At 49.6% G+C, this 22,164-nt stretch overlaps 1 protein-coding gene across 5 annotated transcripts in view; it reads left to right on the plus strand.

Annotated features, from left to right (window-relative positions):
- The window catches only part of NCOA1 (nuclear receptor coactivator 1), a 149,804-nt gene that overhangs the window by 13,023 nt on the left and 114,617 nt on the right, over window positions 1–22,164 (plus strand). Inside the window, exon 1 of one of the 5 annotated variants that reach the window (XM_032185475.1) lies at window positions 11,202–11,235. The exons of the other annotated variants lie outside the window; for them this stretch is intronic. The gene's annotated coding sequence lies outside the window, so the exon portion shown is untranslated. Of the gene's footprint in view, window positions 1–11,201; window positions 11,236–22,164 lie in introns of those variants that run through there. 5 annotated transcript variants of the gene reach the window in all.

Below are 22,164 nucleotides of genomic sequence, written 5' to 3' on the forward strand. Positions count from 1 at the left end.
TCTCTGAATTGCTCCATTGTTTTTTCTGTCGTCCTTGCAGCTCGGGGATCTTGAGCTTGGCAGTCACTAAGTTGAGTTGAATTTACCTTTAGTATCTCTTGTGAGATGCGAAAGCACCGCAATTTCTGTTCGGTAGAATAAAGGCCCTACGAGTTCAAGGCCAGCTCTGGAAATTCAGCTGTTGACGTCTTTTGGGTTTTAGCTTGGTAGACATTCAAGGGCTGTTAAAGAGATATTTGTTGTGTTTTCATTTATTTTTTTGCCCCCTAGAACACTCCTTCAACCAAAAAAGAAAAAAGTCCAAACCAACTCGAGAAGTTTCAGCCATCAAATCTGAAAATATTTTTTTTTTCTTTAAAAGCTGAATTATTGAAGAGTGATGAGAAGACGTTAGATTGGGAATGGCTTCATCCGCTTAAATGGGATTGTTTCCCAAGAATTAAGGCAAATAAAGCTGTCTACCCAAGCGAACACTGAGTTAACCATGCTGTACATTGGTTTATTTGGGGGTCGTTATCTATTTCCAGGCTGTGAGTGCTGAGGTTCACTCTTATCGCAGAAGGACTCTCAGATCCTAAAGGAAGAGAGTTTTTCCTGATTTGGTCGAGCCGGACTTGCTCAAGATCTTAGAGGATGTTTATGGCAGAGCTGAAAATAGATCCGAGGTTTTCTGGTGCGTGCTTGAGCCACAAACGGACCTTCCCGGTCAGATCCTGGAGCTTCAAATCCAAAGCTGGAGCAGGTCATGGCTGAGCAGAATTGCCTTTTTCGTAACGATTCCCCCCAAAAGTGGATACGTGAATGTGTAGACAGAAAAATCTCTGCTGCTCGTTGAGGTCTGTATGTTTAGCAGCGATCCTTTGAAAAAAGAAGTGCTGTAACCCTTGAATGGTGCTGTCATTACCTAAAGCAGAAATGCCTGTTTTGATGGAGGAAGGCGCTGTTAATTTCCCTTGGCATGCTGGCACGATCCCTGGCATGGACGGGGAGCTCTCGTTTCTAATGACGCTATTAAGACGCTGCCAGTAATTAGCATCCTTTGAAAATCGGGTTTTGCGCTTGGGCATGGGTTTATCAAGAAGAGGAGGGCTGGGGAAGGAGGGCTTCCACCCGGAACCTCAGCAAGGACAGCTCGCCGTGGCACTAGGGCTTGACAGCACCCTCGTTTTGGGATGGACACGAGCATCGTCCGACCCACGGAGCCTGAATTTCTGCAGGTCCCGGAGGAAAGGCTGCTGCGTGCTGTAGTTACCGTGGGCAGGTCTGCTGCTCCCGTGTCGTTTGTCAGCGCTGGTGTAAATGTCTTCATAAAACCCTCGCCTAATCCTCTTAGTCAAGCTAAAAATATGCAGGGCTTTATTTTTTTTTTTTTTGTTTGTTTATGAAGATTTTATCCCGGGCAAGGTTGTATTTGCTTCCAACAGATGCACGTGGTGTCCATCTGTGCTTTTTTTTTTCTTTTTTTTTTTTTGAAATGTTTTGGCAACATTCATTTAGGGTATTATGCCCTATCAGGATCTCTGGAATCGACTAATTCCTGCTTGAAGTGCTTAAAATGACATTTCTGCTCCCAGCGTAACGGATGTGTGCGTGTTACGCAAAAGCAGCAACAATTTTGTTTTGCAAATGACGTCTAAGAGAATGATATAAATTATTTATTTCTTTAATTTATTTTATTTCTTGTATCTGATACTGTGCTGGGAAGTTGACCGTGATGATTTGAGGGTGGGAAGCATCTTTAAACTCCCAGCACGGGGCCGAGCCGATGGGTGCTGGAAGAGCCCTCCCAGGGGAATCACAGAGATGCCAGGGCCGGTTCCTACCTGTTTCTATTGCAATGCTAAAGCCATAACTGGAATTTTTAGGGCTTAGTGCAGTGAAAGTTTCAGCTGTTGTTGTGTCTAATGTTGGTGGAGGTTTCTTGTTTCCCATTTAGCCTGATCTCTGGGTGAAAGCCTCTTGGAAGCCCTTTATTTGGCACGAGCCGGCAGCGCTACCACTCGCAGCCTTGTTTGAGATGACCAAAAACCTGTTAAAAAATCGAAATAGCCACATATCAAACAACAAACAGGTCTGTACTTCTCAGGAAGTTTTTTTTTTTGTAACTTGGGATCGTAGATCGTGTTCTCAGATGGCGTGAATGACGTTGAGTTTCTGTTCGTTTTCCCATGACCCGGTTCACGCATTTCCAGCAGAATATTCTTTCACTGATTTTTTTTTTTTTCAGTAAAGAAAAAAAAAAATCCATCTCTTTGCATTTCAAGGACTTTTGAAAGACAAAACCTGATGGCTGTGATAGCCTCGACGGCAGAAAAACCCTACTGGTGAGAGTCCCCAGAGCCAAAAGGTGTACGGGGTAGGGTTAGGGCTACGGAGCACCTTGGGATCTGGACGCTCAGCTGGTGGTGCTGAGCCACGACACCCCAAAATGTGCTCAGGGGCAGCCCCGTGCTCCTCACCTCGTCTTCCCTACAGGATTGCCTGCAGATTTCGGGTGTCCCTGCATGCCGGTGGCAGGGGGGGTTAATTCTGCACTGACTTTTCGAGGGAGAATGAATTGCCAGCGTGGGCTGGAGGCGTGAGAGCGTGTGCGTCGTCGCCCAGAACGGGTTTTGTTTGCAGATGGTCAAAGTCTACGTCCTGCCGACTTTGTTAGGGACTGAGAAGGTAATGGGTGACTAGCTGGGAAAGGAAAAGGGTGGAAAGCCTGAAGATTGTCTCAAATGTAGTTTTCACACCTTTTCTTCGTAAGGTGTTCCTAAAATGACACAAAGCAGGGCTCCGGTAGCTGATATTTAAAAATGATGTTTAAAAATCAGACTAATGCATTGAAACCTTACCTGAAAATGATGTTTCTCAGCCTACCAGCAACAAGGTCAGTCCCAGGGGAATAAAACCTCATGAAATCTGGCTTTGGGGTGTCCCAAATGACATCTAAACGGAGCTCGGCAGCACGCAGCCGGTGGTTCTCTACCTGCGATGCTCAAACACCCTTCTCCTCGTCTCACCCCAACCCTGCCGACGGTGCCTGCATCCCCTGGGGTGTGCAGGTGTCCTGCCTCGACGCTTCCACCACCAGATCGAGCTTTTTCCCCTAAAGGAAGGGCGGTGGGTGCAACGCACAACCTGGGGAAACGCTGCAGGCGCTTGCTGAGCGCTCTGTGCTGCCTTAAATCGTTCTAATTTTCTCGCTTGCTCTTAAGAAAATTAATTCACTCGCTGAGATGACAGCCTAAATGACTGCTTTTCAGCGGATGAAGAAAGGGGTTGACTTTTTTTTTTTTTATCAAAATGTGATTGAAATCAGTTTCAAGTTTTTCTCCTGGCTTATTTTTGAGCACTTAAACCACTCCTCGATGAACATCTATTTAAAAAAAAAAAAAAAAAAAGTAGGCATATAGTGACAAAGGGATGCAACAAAATCTCCGAATTTAGGCAATTTTTCCTTTTCTGAAAGCGGGACCGAGCTGTTAGCCCAGCCTGATGTTTACATGGTTCAATCCCAGCCTGGGGTGGGGAGGTGCAGAGGAACTTTATTCGCGTCGCTGTCGGAAGTAGGCTGGAAAAATACCAAACAGGAAACCACAGCGCGTAGCGTGAGGAGCCCGGAGCTGCCAGAACCTGGGTGGCTCGACCCGTTATTTCGAGAAATCGGTCGAAATCAGACAATCAGCATCTTGAGAAGCTCACATCATGAGCGCTTATGGAAGAAAGGAAGGATGCTTCTGCTCGCTGCGCTTCTTCCAGGTGAGGGGTTGCGTGCTGCTCGCCACCCGCACCCCTCCGGGCAGCTTCTTCACTCTGTTTCTTCTCTGCTTTCTGCTCATTTTCCTTTTTGACTCTTTGCTCCTCGGATTATTCATGCTTTCGTGTCCGCAGCAGGCTCGGGATTGGCACTGCTTTTGTCTCCCGTCCGCAGCAAGAGCTGAGGGTGCTCCCCACCCCGTGTTTTCGCACGAGCTGCTGGTTACAGCATGGGAACGGGATAAAACGTGGCCTTGGAGGAGCATCCGAGCAGATTGTTTTGGCTTTCCCTGCCACCGCTGCTCCTCGGTATCTTCATCACAACCTGCGAGGTCCTCTCTTGGCTTCAGCCACTTCGGGAGTTTGTTAAAACGTTGGCCGGGAACCAGGATGCCCAGCGTGAACAGATTAGCTAGCCGTGCCAGCAGGGCCTGCTGCTCCTGTCGCAGGCTGTCTAGCTGTAAAAAAAAGAATAAAATAAATTAAAAAAAAATAGGGTAAGGAGAGCTGTGGGGTGGTTGTGCTGCCGTAGGGGGGGAGCAGCGTTGGGGCAGCTTGACCACCAGGCATCAGCAAGTCTCATCAGCCTGCAGGTTGTGCAACTGGTGTGTCAGGAATGCTGGTTATCTATACGCCGTCCCCAGCCAGATGCAAATTCTATTTATTTAAACCGATTTAGATAAAAATAAAGCCCCTAGCAGGACGTCTACGGGCTCGCTGTTCCAGTTAGATGTGTAGCAAGAGCTCGGTTTGGTCTTGACCGTAATCTCCTGCACGGGAGCACGATGTACCGACAGCAGCCCGCTCGGGAGCTTGTGCAAGCAAAACTAAACTGCTTAAGGAAACTTCTACAAAGTTGAGAAGCGTTTTAAAAGGTTGGATGTTGCTTTAAGTCGATGTATATTTAGTTAAACTCAATTTGGAGTGCACAAAAGTATGGAAGAGGTGCGGGTACCGTGTGCCGGCAGCCTCCTGCGCTGCCTTGCCGCGCTCTGCTTTGTGGATGCATTTATTCATTCTCTAAAATTTCACAGGAATTGCCTTGAAAAATATTTTATGTACCCTGCAAGGTGAATTATTAAGACCATTAACAGGAGAAGTAAAGAATCTCACCACTATTTTAATGTTGGTCCTTGTTTATTCGGTGATCCTGGCTGTTTGCTTTCGGCACTCTCAGCGAAGCATCTTGCTGCTCCTCGTGCTCCTGGTGGCAGAGCCCGTGAGAGAGGAGGAAAAAAAAAACAGAAAAAGCCACCACAGGAGCAGACGGAGCAGCTTCCCTGGAGGACACGAGGCTGCCTTCGCTCTTCACACCTTGCTCTGTTGTGGGGAGGAAACGAGGGAGGAGGAAGAGGGAAGAGAGGAGGAAGGAAGCGGGGTAGAGGTGGTAGAGAGGAGGAAGGGAGGAGAGAGGAGTCGGCCTGTTTTAATTACCTTGCTGTGAGGTTTTGGTAGGGCCGTGCAACACGACTACATTATTTCATTGGTTTTAGTGAATCAGACCTAAGTAAAAGCTTTCCTCCATTATAGCAGGGTCGGGGTTTATTTTACACCGCCTTCAGCAAATTGTGTCCCTCTCCACTTTGCCTTTTCCTTGGTAGCCTCCAATCACTTGCTCATTTTCTAGAAGCTTCAACCTCTATTCATACACTCCTTTTTTTTTTTTTTTAAAGGCCTCACTAGCTATTAAACCCAATTTCTGTGCAGTTGCAGCGCGGCGCTGCTTTGAGCATTGCCAACCTCCCTTGCCTCGCCGTCGCAGCCTTGCTCTTTGCTGTCCTATTTAGCCTTTTATTCGAGTGTTTCAGCTTAATACCGGCGTTGCAAAATCCTCTTGGACAAAGCAAGGCAGCTTTTAAACAGAATAACCTCCGCGGAGGAAGGAATATGGCAGGAGAGGAATGGCAGAGCGCGTGCAGCTCTGACAGCATTGTTTTTCATTTGGTAATAGTTTCTTCTGACTTCACCAGGGACTCCAGCAGTGATGTCAGCCAGGATACAGTTTATGTTCTGTCTGTCACCCCAGTGATGGATTGCGCTGAGTCGTGCCAGAACCATAAATTGCCTGGGAGATCGGAGTAAGTCGGTGGTGGAATTCTGCAGAGCCGGAGCCAAAGCTGGAGAACTTCAGGAGGAGCCTCTCGAAGAGCGATCCGAGGATGAAATCTTCCCGTTGCCTTGGGAAGTTATGTAAAAGTCCCGTCCCTGGACATCAGAAGGGTGAAACTACTTAGTCATGCTGTAATAATTAGGGCATCATCAGCGCTTCTTGCTGTCACACTTTCAAGATGTTGTCTCAACAGGTTGCATAATAACACGATCTGGACCATAATAAGGCCGTAAAATTATTTATTCAGGAAAAGCTCTAAAGGGGAGGTTGCAAAAAGGAAAAGCAGGTGCGGTGCCGGCAGTTGATAGGATTTATTTGTCTTCTTTCATTTTTAATCGGTGTACAAAAGTGTAAAGATGATGTTAAATCAACTTGGGTTTGTGTCAGGGAGCTGTGTTGGGTGTGAGGACAGCTCGGGCCCCGAAACGTGCCGGTGGGGCATCTTTTAATTCAGATACCTGCTGGATCTGCAGAACTGGGATGCTTTATCCCAACCGGTGATGTGCCCGAGGGGCTGCTCCGGGTGGAGATGTGCCTGGAGGGGAGCTGGAAGATGCAGGGCAGAGCCGATAACCAAAAGGTGCAGGGAAATGCTCCTAGGGACGATTTTCCTTGTATTTGGAGAGTGGGTCCATAAGGAAACGAGGCTGATGGTGACCTGCATCATCAGGGTGAGATCAGGGTGGCAGAGAGGCTGGAGGTTTCTTCGGGTCTTAGCCAAAATCTGGCTGTTTTGATAGGAAGCACCACGAAACGCATTTGTCCAAACGTTTGTTTTCAAACTAAATAAATTCTCTTGTTTCAAGTGGAATTTTTAAGGTGGTAAATCTGACGTGAAGCCACAGAAGGTGTGAACAGTACAGAAACTAATACAAGGGGAAAATAAGACAGGGAAAGCTCGGATGGTTGAGAGCAATTAGCAGGTTTTTAGTAGCGAGGAATTGAAGAGGAACTTTGGACAATTCTGGCAATTCGTCCGCAAGATTTCGTGGATTTGGAAGGAAACAAACCAGCTTGCGTAGAATAGCATTAAACACACGAATCCTCATGTCTAAATTCGTAAAAGGTGTAAAGTCAAGGTTTCCTAATAGGCAATTTCATCGGTATCGTGGCAGAGGCTTCGCTGCCTCATTTAACAACGCGCTGGAGACTGGGCTCCGGGAGCAGCCCTGCTTCTGCAAGATAAATTCACCAAAATTTCCCCTCTCACATCTGCTTCCTCCGAGTTCCATTTTCTGCTGTACAAACTGCTTGTGTGTGTGTATATATAGGAAAAAAAAAAAAGAAGCTGTAAGGAAGGGGAAATGCCAAATGAAATGAACTGCTCCCGAATGCCTCTGTTCTGCCCAAAATTGCCCATCCTGCTGAAAACCCCGTTGATCGTTTTCTTCAGCCGTCTTGGCACCTCCAGCTTGCGGCGTGCGAGCCCCCCTCGTCCTTGCAGCTGAAAAATAGAATAATCTTCTCGCCGGCCAATATATACGGCCCGAAGAGGAAACTGGGATTTAATTCTGCACAGTCAACTTCCTGCGACGCGTCCAAACCCGTGCAGCTCCTGCCTGCTGCCCTAACCCAGTTCTTTTCAGCGCCGTTGTGCTGAGCGGACAAAAGGCGGCTGGGTCGTGGAATAGAGATGAGAGGCACGGAAAAAGCAGCAGCCGGCCAAGATCATGAGAAACGAGGAATCGGAGGAAACGAGGGGAAGGAACTCCGATGGTACGGGTGTTTTTTGTTGTTCCCTCGTTGAAATCTCCCCGCGACGTTTCGTTTGGTTCGGCGCTGCCTTGGAGCTGAGCCCCACGGGTGCTGAGTGTGGCTCGGCCTCGACACAAGCTCTGGGAAGCAAACGGCAGCGAGGGGGTCTTCAGCCCCCCAAAAAAAGTCAGGGGCTCTTCCCCCAAGCCCAGCACATCCCGAGGTACGGAGGATGCTGCCAGCTCTGGGTGGGCGAGCTGGGTCGGTGGGGACCCGCAGCTCATCCTCAGGGTTGTCCTGCTTGGTGCTGGGCACTGATCTTGGAAATTGTCGTGGCTTTGGTGGCAGGAACACCCCACTATCAACATTATCGAGTGGTTGTACGAAGGTACCTGTATCTCGAAGGTTTCCTGCTCTAATTGTAGAATCACAGAACCGTTTGGGTTGGAAGGGACCTTCAAGGTCACCCTGTTCCAACCCCTTGCCATGGGCAGGGCCACCTCTTGCTAAATCAGGTTGCCCAAAGCTCCATCCAACCTGGCCTTCCTACCTACCCATCCAACACCTCCAGGGATGGGGCACCCCTGAGATCTTCGGGCAGCCTGTGCCAGTGCCTCCCCACCTTTGGAGTGAAGAAATCCCAACCCCTTCCTTCGGTGCATGGGCTGCAACGTTCAGGGTCGCTTCTTTGACTTTTTTTTTTTAATTAATGCTTCAAAGTTCATCACCAACATTGTTGGTATACCCCCAGCAATCTGAAGGTGCTGAAGGGGGTTGAATGTTGTGCTGGTTCCTAATAAAATAATGAGCTCTAGTATCGCGCCGCTCAGATCCCAAGCTGTCTTGTGGCAAGTCCCTTTCCAAACAGGCTGGAATAAAGATGTGTGCGGTATTCTTAGTCAAGGGGATTAATATTTCAAAAGGAAGGGTGCCCCGTAAATAAGTGGCGAGATCATTTTGTCAAGCAAATACTTAACACCATTCTTGGACAGAAATGAGCGCTCGGAACAAGGAAGAAGTTAAAAAGAGGCAGGAGCGGTTTGTAGAAGGTCACGTAACCTCAACAAACTTGTTTAGCCTCGGTGAGAAAAGAAGAAAACCAGGGTAAGAGCCTAGAAATAATTGGCTTTAATCTTCAGGAGGCCTTAGATTGTAACCTAAGTCGTTCTTACACTGGTGCGTTCTGCTCGACTGCTTCAAAAAAACCCCTTTTCGGAGGGATCTGGATGACTGAGAATAAGCAGCGAGTGTGGAAACCATGACCAGCGCCGCACTCTCGCTACAAAAGGAGGAATTAAGAAGAGAGATGTTTCAAGAGCCTGAAATGCGAGGTTGTAACCAGAAGAGAGCGGCCACAAAACCTCCCTTGACAACAGAAGGCTTTAGCCGAGGCAAACCGGCACGGCAGCAGGGGCCGGGCACATCGGTGTCCAGAAACACCAGCAGTGAGCAGGGGGCTCCTATCTGCTGCTCCAGCACAAGGGGGAGGATAAAAAAAAAGGGGAGAAGGGTAAGTGCGTGTCTCCGGTGATCTGTGGCTGTTTGGTATCAGTATTTTTTCTGCCTGCTCTCTAGAAGGTTGCAGAATTTTTCGATCCGCGGCTTCTGAGGTCTCGCCTGGCTCTTTGGATGGATCCCGCTTCGCGTTTCCAACCCTGAGCGTGGCACCAGGGGCTGCTCCGGGTACCCGTGACCGACAGCTCCGCGTGCCGACCTCCGTTCAGATCAGTTTTCTTGAAAAAAAAGAAATCAAGGATTTCTTGGGACCCACAGAAACCTTCGGCAGCACCCAGCACCTCGCCTTGTTTCGGTGCATCGCCATGAACGCTGCGCAGGCTCGCTCCTGTACCCGGGCTGGGAGCACCCTTGGGTGATGCTGGGTGTCCTCTGACCCAGAAGGACGAGGAGCCTTTCCTGGAGAGCCTTTTGTTCCAGCGTAAGAAGCCCGTGTTGCTAGGAAGCTGGCATTTTGCGTGGGGCTTGAGCAGCCCTCGGTTTTCTGATCTCGGGAAAATTTCGCTCCGCAAACCTGCTCCTGTGCCGGAGGGACGAGCGCGAGCGCTGCCTGCCGTTTTACAAGACCCCTTAATGAGTAGAAATGAACCTTTTGTCATTGCCAGGAGATCGGCAGCCCCGTTTCCCTCTGATGTGCGTGCACGCACGCGAGTGCGTGCGTTGAGTCAGAAGGATGACAATAACGGAGCCAGAAAATCCCCGTGTTCAAAACGGGGCGGGGGAGAGGAAAAAAGACCATTTCCTGAGCTTTTGCTGCTTCTATTCATAGGGGTCTGGCTGCCGTGCTGGAAAGCAGGAATCAATTAAAAGCGCGTGCGGCTCTGCCTTGTGGAGCTGGGTCTTGAGGGATGCCAGCCCTTTCAGATGGCTTTGGAGCCCGGCCGCGCGATGCCGGCCGAGGAGGGAGGCAGCGCACGCGTTTTGTGGTCCCAGCCCGTAATTACACGGCGGCAGGAATGCTTCTGCAGGCACGTGGAGCCGCAGCAGCGCCTGCTGTGGGGCTGGTGCTGCCGTCCACACCTCCGTTTCAAACCGGTGACCTAGTTTGTGAAGCGTGGGGCCTCGCCGCTGCTCCTCGGGGCCGTCGTCGTGCTCTGCTCCGGCTTCAGGGCCGGGCTGAGGACCCACGAGGAGGAGCACAAAATCCTGGGTAACAACCTGGCACCGGTGCTTGCTGCTCTGAGAACTCACAGGCTCATCACATCTACGAAATAAAAGCGAGGGATGAGGTAAGAATAGGAACAGGCACGTTGGTTTTGGGGCTCGCTGCCTGCCCAGCCTCATCTCAGCCCCTTCGTGTCGTCCCGCTGGAGAGCAGGGGCTGCGGGGATTTTGGAGATGCTGCGAGGGACCACGGCTTCCTGAAGGCTCAGATTGTGGCACCATGGGGAAATTTGCTCCGTTCCTCGTGCTTTCCTCTTGCTAGCCTCGTTCTCTGCGAGCTCACACCCAAATAGATGGCACTGGGAGCACCCAAGCTGCAAACACCCCTTTCCTCCGCATCGCCCCCTGAAGCTTTCAGAATTTATCCAGGCTTTCTGAGCACCATGGAGGAATATTTATTTGGGGAGCTTGTGTTTCCAGTCACCCCTGTGGGCCTGCAGCACGCAGCCGAGCCTTTCAGGTATTGTTTGAACCCGGGGCTCCCTTTGGGAGCTGCTTTTTTTTTGGGAGCTGCAGCGGAGCCACCTCTCGCGGGGCAGATCGGCGCGCTCGTGCCGCGGCCTTCTGTAAACACGCGGAGATGCTTAGCAAGCTGCTCGCCTGCTTGTCTGCATAACAAAGACGAGAGTTATGGAGTGGGTGTAGAGAAAGGGTGTGACGTGTACTTTAACCTATTAGGCTTGCTAAATCTGGGGAAAAGGGCCTTAGCTGCATTCATCGGGAGAGCTCTCCGTGCGCCGGGGTCGGCTCGGTGGGCACGACGCCAAACGTCTCGCGAGCCCATGGGGTCTGGGGGCTTTGGGAGCCACAGCACGCTGATTTCTAAGACTTTACTTTCTCATTTTTTCCCCTCCATGCTCTTTATTTAAATTGTGAAGCACCGAGTGAGAACCAGCAAAAGGATAAAAAGGCTGCAGACCTCATAGCGTGTCCTTACAGAGCCCTATAACGCCCGGTGGGGCCTCGTGGCAGCCTCTCCTGTGGTTAATACTGCCCCAGAACTCTTGGTAGGTTTTCACCTTTATCTTCTGACCCTTTTCCCTTTTTTTTCAGCCTAATTTATTGTAAAGGACAACCTTTCAGAGGTGGCTGCTGACTTTCCCCAAAGCTATTTCTCGGCCGCTCCCGGTGCCGGGCCTCCGCCCGAGCGGTCTCGCAGAGGCAAAGGCTGGGCGAAAGTAATTTATTGGGGGAGATTTAGGGGAAATTAAATCAGGGCTCACTGCAGCGAGCGGGCTGGAGAAATGAAAATCTCCAGTCGCTGACTCAATTAGGACGTCCGGGGGTAATTGCTGGAGGTCCTGGCATTGCTGAGGAAGAGCTGGGTTGTTCTGCGGGGTGATGGTGAGCGGAGAAATCCTTCCTGGGCAGACACAGGGGCTCATTGCACGGTGTTTCCATGCGAGACCCGCTGCCGTGGCTTCAGCAGGGCTCCTGAAGCACGCGTTGTCTCGTTTGACCTGCTAAACCGCTTTCCTCTGCTTGTGGCCTTGGGGCTGTGCTCGGTATTTTTTAAGTGGATTTGTTCAATGATTTTCGAGATAGAAATGCATATCGTGGTGTTCCGGAGCCTACTGCAGTTTTGCTCGGTGTCTTTCCCTATAAAAATTATTATTTTTTTCCTTCTGAAGGGCTTAGAAGTTGTCAGTGGCTCCTGGTTTGTGTTAAGGCGTGAGATCTCTTTGTAGGAGAACACCACTTGAAATATTTTAGTAACTGGTAACACCAACCATCCTGGCCATCCGTAAGAAGAACCAAAAGCAAAGTTACCGGCTAAAGCAAGTAAAACATCAACAAAGAATAATGTATAAACGCGTTTAATATGCCTGCTGCTGTAATGAAGGGCTCTGATGGCAGAGCCTTTGCTCCAAAGCGCGGCGTATATTGACATTGAACTCCCAGGTGACTTTACCAGGCAGGCAGCTAAGGAAAAAAAAATAAAAATGACTTGCAAGCTGAGCAGATTTGACGTAAGTAAGGCAGAGGCAAGTAATTTTGAGTGTATGACTGCATATTAAATCCGAAAGGAGCAGAGGGTCCACGGGGGCACGCCGAAGCCCCCAGCCTCTGGCACGGCGCTTTGGTTTTGCATGCAGCTTGCTCAGCCCAGGCTTCTTTTTTTTCCCTTCTTTGAGTCTGTAAGTGAAATAATTTAAACCAGTATTTCATGCCCTTGAATATTTGTTCCGTCAGCAACGAGCTTATTTCTTATTAAGCTGTTTGATCTATTATGTATTAGAAAAACACACAGTATTGCTCTGTCGGAGCGGCCTGCCGCTGCACAAGCTCTTTCCTCCTCGGTGTCATTCCTCTTCCATCCGCTGATAAAGTGGCAGCGTTACTTCTGCTGTAGTTACACGGGACCACGATTTGCACTTGCGTGCTTTTGCTGTGAAAACATGGTGTGTGAGAAGTCGATGGGCACAGCATTTTTGTTCTCGGAGAGCCTGAGTGGTTTTGTTCATTTATTTTGTGAAATTACATCCCTGTAGTTTCCCTTTTTTTCCTTCTCTCTGCTCACCAGCTCGGCTGTGAAGGCCTGGTGCATGCCGTGGTCCCATCCTGCCACGTTCATGCTCGTGGCTGGCACAAGCAGAAGGCAGAAACCGAGTGGTTTGAAGCTCAGCACCGTCCCTGGGAGTCCAGCGAAGATCCCTGATGTGCAATTTGGGGCACGAGGCTGTGGTGGCCTCCGCGTGTCTGAATTTGTGGCAAATTATTTGGCTGGGAGAGCTGGCTCGCCCTCATTAGCCCGTGGGGTTGTATGGCTTTTTGGTGTGTCTCTACCCAATTTTGAGTGAAAAGCACTTGGTGGTGGTGTTTTTCAGCAGTTCTTGCAGGCATTTATGTGCTCGAAGGAGGAAGGATGGAAATGCCGAGCCGGGGCTGAGATGAGACTTCAGGATTGCTGCTGGCTCCCGTCAAAAAAAAACCCGATTATTTCAGCGTATCATGGGGAGAGTTTAGTGGATCCGAATGACTGGAGGAAGCCTTGAAGGAAGAATAACCTCAAAAATGTAGCACGTGCGTGGAAAATCTCAGGGCGTATTCTCATAGCTGGGGGAAAATCAGCAAGGATACGATTCCCAAACTCCCTCGCTGCGTGTGATAGCACGAGGTCTCGCCGTACGGGCTTCTGCCAGCAGCGTTTGCTGCAATTCTCAACAGCAGCCTCAAAACGCTTCTCTGCTTCGGCTGCGTGGAGCTGGCCAAAGAACACATCGGCAGAGAATTAGGAAAACGAAGGAGAAATGAGTGAATAATCTCAGTGCAGCAGCGTTCCTGCTGCCCAGCCTGTTGCGTTGCCTCTTCGGCTCCTGCAGTTTCATTAGATCCGCATTACTCCGCGTCCCTGCTAGCCAGACCTGCTGGGATGGTTTCATCTTCTTAAGGAGATGGGAAGCCTTTGAACAAGCCTAGAATTATGGATGATGTCAGGCTGCGTTTTCGTTGTACCTCGTGCACTTTTTTTCCCCCCCCCTGCAACACAAGAAGTCAGAAGAGAACAGATTCTTGGCGGCCGGAGCGCTCGGCAATCTGGAGTTATTTATACGTTTGCGATGCAGGAGAATGCAATCATAAAATATTAATGCTGCTTTATGAAAAGAAATAGGAAAAAATCTGTAATTTTAATGGTGAACAAAAAGAGGAATTGACTTAGGAAACGCGAAGCAGGCTGGAACAAGGATGTGGAGCGACTGGCCATCAGGTAAACCCACTTGAATCCTCGATGGCAAGGCAGAATAGATTTCATCCCTGTTCACGCAAGAAAATGCAACACCCAAGCTTTGTTGGATTTCCTCACCCACGAGAAGGCGCTTCGGGAAGCTCCCAGTAAGAAACTGGGAAGAGAGATGCAATGTCCAGCGTCTGCTGTGGGATTTTGGGGAGAGGAGGTGCCGGGATGGGAAGTCTCAGGCATTCCCAGGTGCTGATGAGTGATGTGACTCCTCGCTTCGTGCCAGGACTTTTTGGAAGTGTAATATTTTTGAAAAATGTCGTTTCCATACAGTAATCTTGGCATTTGCATCCAATCTCTCCTTTCTCCTCTTCCCCAGCTCTTGGATGGGGTTTGCCTCCATCGCTCAGGGTTATTGAAGTGAAAGCTCCGGCCAAGCAGGGGAGGTTCGGGTCAGGGCTGAGCTTGGCCACTAGAGCCCTTGTTTTATGGTCAGGTTTGTAAAGTGTCTCTTGTGCTCAGAGCCTAAACTGACAGGGATTCTTATCTAAATGACATAAAAAGCCCTAGAATGTGGAACAAATTGTAAGTTTTTGCTGGGTTTTGCCTTGCACAGAGCCGAGATGACGTATCTGTGATCTTTTAGGTGCCTGCTCCACCAGCTTTGCAGAACAGGACCTTTTTGGGGAAAAGTTATGGCACGACAGCAGCTCTGGCAGCGTTTTTTGTGCCTGGCAGGGGGCTCTAGGGGCTTGCAGCCCGGGCAGGGAGCGAGCTGGGGCTGCGGAGCTCTTGGCACGAGGCTTGCTCAGAGCCCTCTGGCCTTGCACTTAGCACAGAGGAAAACCAACCTTGATAGACGAATTAAGCAAAATGATTAAGGGCAAGAAGCTCAATGAATGGTCGTCGAAAATTGCGTATTAAATGGAAAATTAATTTGCTGCAATCATCTGACCCCTGAACGCCCCGCAGCTAAGGAGAAAGCAGTACGCCAAGAGGAACTGAAGAGCGAGGTGAGACACAAGTTTCGTCTCGAGTATGTAGTTCTGATTAGAAATTAGGAAGAAATCCTTCCTAATAAAGGTGGCGAGGCCCTGGTGCAGGCTGCCCAAGGACCTGTGGGTGCCCCATCCCTGGCAGTGCCCAAGGCCAGGCTGGATGGGGCTGGGGACAGCCTGGGATGGGGACAGGGGTCATGCCCATGGCAGGGGGCTGGAACCATGTGGGGTTTAAGGTCCCTGCCAGCCCAAACCACTCTGGGATTGTATCTGTGATTCTAAGGTGATGGCTCCTGCCTGTTCCTGGGCAGATGGTAGATGCCCCACGCATACAGATGTTTTAGCTGTGTTGCAGCATCTTCTCTGGTGGCTCAGCTTCAGCTCTGCTGGACTGACAGAAAGGCCAGGTCTTTTACCCCAAATTAAACCCCTCCACCTCACCTTGCAGGGTCTCTAATGCCACTGGTCATACGTGCCCTTCATCGGGTTGCTCCAGTGGACCCGGTCTCTACCCTAATATTAGTGTTACAAAAATCTCAGGCCTGAGTTTAAGACCGCATTTGTGAAACGTTGCCTCTTGCTGATGTCAGTTTGTTGTCCATGAAATCAAACCAATTCTCAGCTCTTGACCTCTGCTCTTGGAAGAGAGGTCTCCATCTTCGCTTAATCTTCGCTTAATTCTCACATAATTAATGAAACATCCATTCGAGCCTGGGGCAAATGTTCTTTGTTTCATCAGTTGGCTAAAGCAGTGTAGTTGGCTGGAAGCACATCTTCGAGGAGAGTTAACAAGACTCAGGCACTCGTATCAAAGGAGTATTTGTAGTTTTTGCACAACTATGAAGCTGTGTGTCCCATATCCCGTATGTCCTATATCCTGTATGTCCTATATCCCAGCCTGGACAGGGTAGTTTCATGTTTTCTTGAGAGACAAATTTGTGTGTATCCCTTTCCAAATTCTGAGCACTTGGAAGCGAAGCCAGGCTACGTTTGTAGATGTTAAAAGAGCTTTAGGCACATTATTAACCAAGCTGCAAAAGATAACAGTATCTCCTAGTGTGTTATTTCCTATGGTGGGAATAAAAAGGAAAGAAATACAGTTTCCAGAGGGCCTGGAGCCTGCAGGGAGGAGTTTTGTGAGCTGTTTCCCATCTCTTCCCCTTAGCAGATGAAGTCCTGCTCTCACACAGCCAAGGCAGCTTTGGGAGGACGGCTCCGACATTTGCCAGATGGACGTCTGCACAGCTCGCGTTTGGATCCCAGTCCTTGTTTTTAGTATTTTAGTAAATAGTATTTGCTGAACTTAGCTTCTGGATTTTGTAGCAGTTTGCCTGCCCTCCCATCCCCCTCCGGTTGCTTTCCAATGTGGATTCTTGCTGGCGATCTCCCTGCAGCCCCTCTTGTTACTCCAGAATTTCTCCGAGATGATTTTTCTGTACTTCCATTAGTTTTCACAAGCCTCGTGGATAGCTTTCCAGAGGTGGCATGATCACATTTCTACATGAAAATAAATAAAAAAAAATTACTGTTCTTTAATTTGCTCATTCTGGGAAATGAGTACACTTTGTATGTAGCCAAATCCTCCTAGCTGATCTTGTTTCTTCCTGCAAGCAGATATTTAAAACCATGTTAAGGCTTACACTTGCTCAGCTTCAAATACATATTGCTACAAGAGGACTCTTGAGGCGTGTTAAAGTTTAATTTCTGTCTACCAGGGAGGTGTTGGTCTCTGGTTTGGTGCTCCACATTTGTACCTTTCTGTTGTGTGTCCTTAAAGGTCTGTGAAATAAAACCTCAGAGAGGTTAGGGCCTCTCTTCTGGGTGCCCAGAGCCTCGCCTCGTTTTGTGGAGGTTTTTAGGGCTGATTTCTGAGCACTTGGGGGTCTTTTGGGGAAAGGAGAGGGGAGAAGAACCAGCAGCTGGTGAGTGTGGCACGAAATGAGTGGCACGACTGAAGTGAAACCTCTGTGTGGAGAGGCGGGGGGTGTTTTGTGACCAAGGCGGTGCAAATTTTGTACAGATTTAATGAAAATCTGAGGAAATGAGGGTGTGTTTTTGAGAGGAGAGAGGACCTAACCTAAGAAAAGCATCGCTCAAAAGCAATGTGCTCAATCCACAGGCAGCTTTCAGCTTTGGCCTGCGTGGCCTAGCGTGAGGCACGCAGCCTAGAGCCTCTCAGGCGGCCTGCTCCAGGAAGGACTTTTTTAATGCCGTTTGCCCACATTTCTCCAATTTTCAGTAGCTTCCACGGTCTTTTTCCTAAACAAGTTCTTCTGGAGAGAGCTATCTCAAGCGGAGAGGAGCCTTCGCCCCGCCGCTGGCTGCCACAAGCAGCTACTTGCAGGCGAGGCTTGCGATGAAGCTCGCTCGCCTCAGACTTCAAACGGCGGGGAGGCGACTCGCTGTGGCAGGGCTGGAAACATAAACCGGTTGTGGAAGGGCTGCTCCCGGCGTGAATGGCTTCAGCATCTGCTCCATGCTTTGAAATTTCTTAAAAAAGGTGCAGGTGTGCTGACATGGTGTCCCCATGCAGTGCCGGGATGAGGGAGCCCGGTACTGTGGCGCTGCCACCCCCCTCACGCCCGACCAGCTCTGGGAACCCCAAAAGAAAGAAAGAAAACCAAAAAATAGTGAATAAATCCCTTCAAAAGGGGAAGCATCCTTAAAATGTTTGCTTAGTGTTTTCCCTGGCCAGCTATTTTTAGATTTCTGTGTGGTTTTGATCACAAGGAGTTCTTGTTTAGGATTGATCTGGAAAAAAAAAATACCGTTTTTGAAGCATATTTTGCATACGTTAGTGTTTTGCCATGTCTTTTATTCCGTTAAAAAAATATAGTTCCCTTTCATCTGCATATATTGCTGTTCTGTAGTGTGTTTTCTTAAAATCAGCGCTTATCTGCATCTCCTCAAAAAATGTCCTGAAGTAAGGAGACCGAATTTGCACGGTATCCAAACGAACTTGTGCTTCCAAAACTCCATGGGAAGCTGTTTCAACTTAAGGGGAATATTGATGTGGTCGAAACCTCCAGCTCAGCCACGTCCCAGCCATCTGGTGCACGCTGCGTATGCGATAATGCCTCGAGGAGAAACCGCTCCGTGCGACTCCCACGGGCGCCGAGGTGCGTGGCACCGAGGTGATGTCTTTATCGCGACAGCCTGGATAAATTCACGATTTCCCTACTGCCTTTTGGGGGATGAAATCGTCTTTAATACATCTTGGCCCCCTGCCCAGCGAGGGCAGGGCTGCAGCAGTGGATCCCGAGGAGGATCCTGCTGGATCCCGGGCTAGGGGATCTCCCAAATGTCTTCTCCTGGGGCTTGGGGACCCCTTGGGGGTGGCAGCTGGGCAAGCCCGTGCCCCTCTGGGCTGGCTGGCTTTGAAAATGATTTGCCTTTCATTTTAAGAACCGATTCTCTTGAAAGCGGGGATTAGGATGCCTCTGGCAGTTTGAGGAAGATAAGTAGGGCTGCAAATAACAGGGGCGTGTAACTCATTTTCTGTGTCTTAATTCCATTTTAGCACACCCATAGTCCCAGTCAGGTGGGACCGAGACCTTCCAGATGAACTGTTTGCCTGCTCTGCCTTACCTTTGGGGGGATTTTATTTACTCAGTGTGTAGGGGAGAGAAAGAAGGGGCACGGTGTGGGTATTTGTGGGGCGGGAGGATCGAGGCTGGTAGGGTTTGGTGGCTCTTGGTGAGTGAAATAAGTCATGGGTGGCTGCTGAGCAGAAATAAATTCCAGCACAGAAGGGGGGCCGTCGTTCATCGTACCCGAGCACCCATTTCTCTGAGCGTAAGGTGTCCTCCTGACGGAGCAGCTGATGTTCAAGCTCGGCTCTTCATCACGCGTTGGCATCCCTTGTGAAACAGTATTCTTTTTGGTGGAGCACTTAGAATAAATCTTGGAGATGGTGGTAAAAAGAAGTTGGTATTCCTTGAACTACCAATACAGAAATCCTTCCCAGGTGAGAGTTTTTTCCTTAAGTGGTGCTGAGCACCAACAACTCTAATTTGCATCCTCTTCAGGGTTTTATTCTTTGGACTAAAAGGATCGCTGCTTTACCTTGGTTTCCTTCAGAGCTGGCAGGAGTCATTAATATTGTTTAAATGCTGCTGCATAGCTGTTGGCCACGGTTATGGATGCGGGTACAGCCCCTGACTTCTCTTCGAACATCTGGAAAAATCTGTTTGATCCAATCGCTGTCTCCTCTGATAGAAGGATAAAATCTTTCCTGGTAGCCTTGAATTCACCCTCTGAATTTGCTAGCTGTCAAAATGAGCTCGATGTTTTATACAAATGCACGCCGTATCTCCCGATCGCATGCATCCCTGATGCAGCTCGTGTAAACTGTAGAAGTATAAAATTAAGTTTTGGTTAAGACTTAATACAGAAATGGATGTGATCAGAAAAACAGTGGCTAATGGCATGAAATACTTTGAGGCAGGAACGGAAAAATCTCTTAAATGCTCATAAATGGCTTTGGAAAAATAAGTGCTTAGTCCCGTCTAATCCATGGTAACTTGCATGGAGGTAACCATGGAAATTTTATATATAAAGCTCAGCTCCCAACAGCCCATTTTAAAAAATGTCTCTTGCCGCAGACCAGCGCTTGCTTACCAGCTCTTACCAGCGTGTGGTGGGACGTTGGCGTTGTCCATTTGTATTTTGATGTGTTTAACACAAAAAGGAAACAAACGCCAAGCGCTCCTCCGACCAAGCCACAGCCCGGGTGATGTGACAGTGCGACGATTTTGGCTGCCGATAAATGAAAATCTTGCCCCCGAAATGAGCCGCAGATGCCTTTCTTTGTACCCATTTGCATTTTGGTAACGTGACCAGCAGTCCGTGCTGCGAGCTGCTGCCTGCCAGGACCGGGGCAAGACCACTGTTATTTTAACACCAGACTACTAAAAGTCAGGAGCGCCTTGATAACGGGTTGAAGATGAAGGTTTTAAGTCCAAATCGCACTCAACTTTTATTTTGACTTAAGCCACCGGTGTTTATGTTATCCATGTGATTTATTTTCGCCGAAGAAAAAACCTTATTTCCTCTGGCTGGCGATCCAGCAGCTAACCTTTTGATTAGCCATCTGCTTGGATTCGTGCAGTTTCCTTTCCCAGATCGGTGACAATTTTTCAGAGTCACTCGCGGCGGAGACGTTGCTGCTCTGCAAGGCGAAGCGAGCAAATCGCGTCGCGCTTACGAAGGTGCCGGTGCCAGTAATCCCCATTCTGCACCTGCAGAAACCGAAGCAGGAGGAAGCTCTCACGGCTTCCCAGCTCCTCCTTCTCCCTTCTCTTTTATGCACTTGCTCCTGGTTCGTTTTGCTGCCGTGGGGAGCGATAAATGCCGCCTTGCTCGGGCGCCTTTCCTTCCACGCAGTACACGGAGCAAGCAGGATGGTGATGCCACAGGGAGGTCGCTTTGGTTACCACCTAAAACGCAGGGCTGGCTGCTTTTTGCTGGATTTGTAATTTTCTCTCCCTCCCCGTAATGTTTCTGTGCAGTGAGCTGCAGCCCTGGTGCTCTCGTGTAAACGTGGCCGGAGGATTAATCCATATTAAATGCGGATTAATCCTAACGGGTGCTTCAGCTGAGATGCGTTTTCCTAAGCTCCCTGTCTAGGTATCTGAATGAAGTGGGATTAGAGACGGTCAGAATTCATGGGCTCGATGGAGGAATCACCGGGCCACGTTTGGGGCTGATGGAGACCTAAGGGAGCTTCTTCCCCACCCCGTTGTCTTCTGCCCAAATATTCCCACTTCTCACCACGAGGCTTTTTCTGCGCTTCTTAGGAGATGGGTGTGCAATTAAAGACAGCCCTGGCAAGTGGGGTTTGGCATCCCCTGAATGTGCCCAGCCTCATCCTGCCCGTGCTTTGCTCTCCTACAGCTGGGAGTACCCAAAGTGTCCGAAACCCTCGGCTTCTTGCAGGTGGCTTCACCAAGAAGCGTGCTGCCCTTCAGCCGGTATTTTTATGCAGGAGACGTGCAAGTTCCTTCAGCAGAGCGCATCTCGGTGCCACCTCCGGGGTAGCCGCTCCGTATTTCCTTCCTGCTAAGGCTTCGGAGCAGGATTGGCTCCAAAACTGCCGAATGCATGCGGTTGCGGAGCTGCTGTTGGAAAAGGAGAAGGAAATTCCCTGCTCTTGCAAAGCAGGGAGCGGATCAGAGTCGGGGCTGTAAATCTGAAAGCCGTGCGCTTCGGCTGGAGAGCGACGAGGGACGTTGGCTCTCAATAACTGCTTAGATAACTGCTCTGGCTGCACGTGCTTTGATTCCTTTACCATCTGCTTTTCATTCTGAAAAGGAGCCGCAGTGCTACGGGGCTAGATCGAGGGGTTTCGCAGCAGCGGGGTTGCTCGGGGTGCCGCGAGCCACAGGTGGAAACCCTCGGCCATGTCCTCTGATGCTTGAGCCGAGCTTGCTGAAGGGCTGCTAGCAGCAGGGAGCTTGGGCTTGGAGTCAGGGGTGGAAGAAACTCGAGCAGAGTGGGCTGGAGTGCCCAGGGCGTCTGGATTTCTGATTTTTTTGCGAAAACAGTTCTCAACGCATTGCCTTAAAGCAGTCTGTAAGTGGCTTTTCCCCCTCTTTTGGACCATTGCAATTCACGTTGCGGGGCTTCCTTTAGGAAATGCTTTTTTTTATAAGCACCTGCCTTGGAAAAGGCCTTTTCCAGCCCTGCCTGTGCCTGGCTGGGATCGCAGGCTGCCTGGAAAAGCAGCGGGATGCTGAGCTGATGAAAGGATGCTGAGCTGTGATGGGAATGCTGCGCTGCGATGGGGTGCAGAGGGCTGGGGACCTGCGCTCTCCGGTCTGCCTTTGGGATCAGAATCTGCTCCACAGGCACAGCCACAGATCTGCTTTTCCCCTCAGCCCCAGTGAGGCTTGGGCATTACGTGTGGAAGTTATGGGGTGATGCCTGGTGTCAGCAGCAGGGACCACGACGCCTTCCCCAGCAGGGCAGGGTTTGCAGGGTGCACGCAGCGCGGTCGGAGGGATGGCAAGGCTGCAATACTGCCCCACCTTCCCAACTTCTATTCTGGATCGATTCGGGCAAATCAAATAGCTGAAATGGTGGCTGCAGGTGAACTTAAAACATTTTGAAATTGCTGGTTTTTTCATTATTTTTTATTTTTATTTATTAGAAAGCATGGAGATGAAGATGCAAAGCTTTCGGGTTAACTTCATCTCTCCATGAGGGCAGGCACCTGTTCCTGGTGATCCTCTATTTCCAGAGCCGCAGGAAGGCAGGGT

Source organism: Aythya fuligula, chromosome 3, assembly GCF_009819795.1.
Source record: "Aythya fuligula isolate bAytFul2 chromosome 3, bAytFul2.pri, whole genome shotgun sequence".
Lineage (NCBI taxonomy): Eukaryota > Metazoa > Chordata > Aves > Anseriformes > Anatidae > Aythya > Aythya fuligula.